Source organism: Natator depressus, chromosome 28, assembly GCF_965152275.1.
Source record: "Natator depressus isolate rNatDep1 chromosome 28, rNatDep2.hap1, whole genome shotgun sequence".
Lineage (NCBI taxonomy): Eukaryota > Metazoa > Chordata > Testudines > Cheloniidae > Natator > Natator depressus.
In genome coordinates this window covers 10,905,553-10,908,052 of record NC_134261.1, presented here as the reverse complement: position 1 = coordinate 10,908,052, position 2,500 = coordinate 10,905,553, and the positions used below count along the sequence as shown (strand labels likewise).

General features: G+C 63.4%; 1 non-coding gene across 1 annotated transcript; it reads right to left on the bottom strand.

Annotated features, from left to right (window-relative positions):
- Positions 1-1,507: 1,507 nt before the first annotated feature.
- Positions 1,508-1,626, bottom strand: LOC141979789 (5S ribosomal RNA). Its single transcript, XR_012637182.1, has one exon. It is a non-coding gene; the product is annotated as a 5S ribosomal RNA (ribosomal RNA).
- Positions 1,627-2,500: the final 874 nt, after the last annotated feature.

Below are 2,500 nucleotides of genomic sequence, written 5' to 3'. Positions count from 1 at the left end.
CGCTGAATGTATGGGGTTGACCTGCTGGCCGCTTTTCTTCCCGGCCACCAGGTCAACCCGCTGAATGTATGGGGTTGACCTGCTGGCCGCTTTCCTTCCCGGCCACCAGGTCAACCCGCTGAATGTATGGGGTTGACCTGCTGGCCGCTTTCCTTCCCGGCCACCAGGTCAACCCGCTGAATGTATGGGGTTGACCTGCTGGCCGCTTTTCTTCCCGGCCACCAGGTCAACCCGCTGAATGTATGGGGTTGACCTGCTGGCCGCTTTCCTTCCCGGCCACCAGGTCAACCCGCTGAATGTATGGGGTTGACCTGCTGGCCGCTTTCCTTCCCGGCCACCAGGTCAACCCGCTGAATGTATGGGGTTGACCTGCTGGCCGCTTTCCTTCCCGGCCACCAGGTCAACCCGCTGAATGTATGGGGTTGACCTGCTGGCCGCTTTCCTTCCCGGCCACCAGGTCAACCCGCTGAATGTATGGGGTTGACCTGCTGGCCGCTTTCCTTCCCGGCCACCAGGTCAACCCGCTGAATGTATGGGGTTGACCTGCTGGCCGCTTTCCTTCCCGGCCACCAGGTCAACCCGCTGAATGTATGGGGTTGACCTGCTGGCCGCTTTCCTTCCCGGCCACCAGGTCAACCCGCTGAAAGTATGGGGTTGACCTGGTGGCCGCTTTCCTTCCCGGCCACCAGGTCAACCCGCTGAAAGTATGGGGTTGACCTGGTGGCCGCTTTCCTTCCCGGCCACCAGGTCAACCCGCTGCCGGCATGGGGTTGACCTGCTGGCCGCAGAGGGGCAGGCTCCGGGTTGACCTGGTGGCCGGACGGGGATTAAGCCCCGGCTCGGAGCAGGGCAAGCCCGGGCGGAGGGGGGTCCGCTTGGCCCCTGCCCGCGGGGGCAGGCTCCGGGTTGACCTGGTGGCCGGTTTGCTTTCGGGCCACCAGGTCAACCCGCTGAATGTATGGGGTTGACCTGCTGGCCGCTTTCCTTCCCGGCCACCAGGTCAACCCGCTGAATGTATGGGGTTGACCTGCTGGCCGCTTTCCTTCCCGGCCACCAGGTCAACCCGCTGAATGTATGGGGTTGACCTGCTGGCCGCTTTCCTTCCCGGCCACCAGGTCAACCCGCTGAATGTATGGGGTTGACCTGCTGGCCGCTTTCCTTCCCGGCCACCAGGTCAACCCGCTGAATGTATGGGGTTGACCTGCTGGCCGCTTTCCTTCCCGGCCACCAGGTCAACCCGCTGAAAGTATGGGGTTGACCTGCTGGCCGCTTTCCTTCCCGTCCACCAGGTCAACCCGCTGAATGTATGGGGTTGACCTGCTGGCCGCTCTGCTTCCCGGCCACCAGGTCAACCCCCTGCCGGTATGGGGTTGACCTGCTGGCCGCAGAGGGGCAGGCTCCGGGTTGACCTGGTGGCCGGCAGGGACTTCAGCCCCAGGGCCCCTGGCAGGGCGACCCTGCCCTTGTTCCCCAGAAAAGGAGAGAGCTGGCTCGCAGCGGGAAAAGCTGCCTACGGCACCTGGGATTCCCAGGCGGTCACCCATCCAAGTACTAGCCAGGCCCGGGACGGTTTACCTTCCGAGATCGGACGGGATCGGGGGCCTTCCGTCCGGTATGGCCGTAGGCACTCGGCTCCGGTCCGCCTCGTCCCCTTTCCCTTACTGACTCCCCTGCCTCGGGTGGGCCCGATCCTTTTTTCCGTTTTTTTTTTTCGCTCCGGAGGCTTCATGAGCCCACCCCCAACACCCCTTTGGGGGTCGGTGAAAATTTTTTTTTCAGACTTCCAGGGGCCCGATCCTGGCCGCGGGCACCCGGCTCCGGGCACCCGGCTCCGGGCCGCCTCGTCCCCTTTCCCTTACTGACTCCGCTGCCTCGGGTGGGCCCGATCCTTTTTTCCGTTTTTTTTTTTCCGCTCCGGAGGCTTCGTGAGCCCCCCCCAACACCACTTTGGGGGTCGGTGAAAAAATTTTTTTCAGACTTCCAGGGGCCCGATCCTGGCCGCGGGCACCCGGCTCCGGGCACCCGGCTCCGGGCCGCCTCGTCCCCTTTCCCTTACTGACTCCCCTGCCTCGGGTGGGCCCGATCCTTTTTTCCGTTTTTTTTTTTTCGCTCCGGAGGCTTTATGAGCCCCCCCCAATACCACTTTGGGGGTCGGTGAAAAAAATTTTTCAGACTTCCAGGGGCCCGATCCTGGCCGCCGGCACCCGGCTCCGGGCCGCCTCGTCCCCTTTCCCTTACTGACTCCCCTGCCTCGGGTGGGCCCGATCCTTTTTTCCGTTTTTTTTTTTTTCCGCTCCGGAGGCTTTATGAGGCCCCCCCTAACCGTTTTTGGGGTCGGTGAAAATTTTTAGTCAGACTTCCAGGGGCCCGATCCTGGCCGCGGCTTCGCAGGCTGGCCTGGGGGGGGGGGGCATCTCTAGCTCCGGCCGCGGACGGCGAGACGCTCGGCCACCAGGTCAGCCCGGAGGAAAAGGCTGAAAAAAATGTCTAAGTCCCCCCG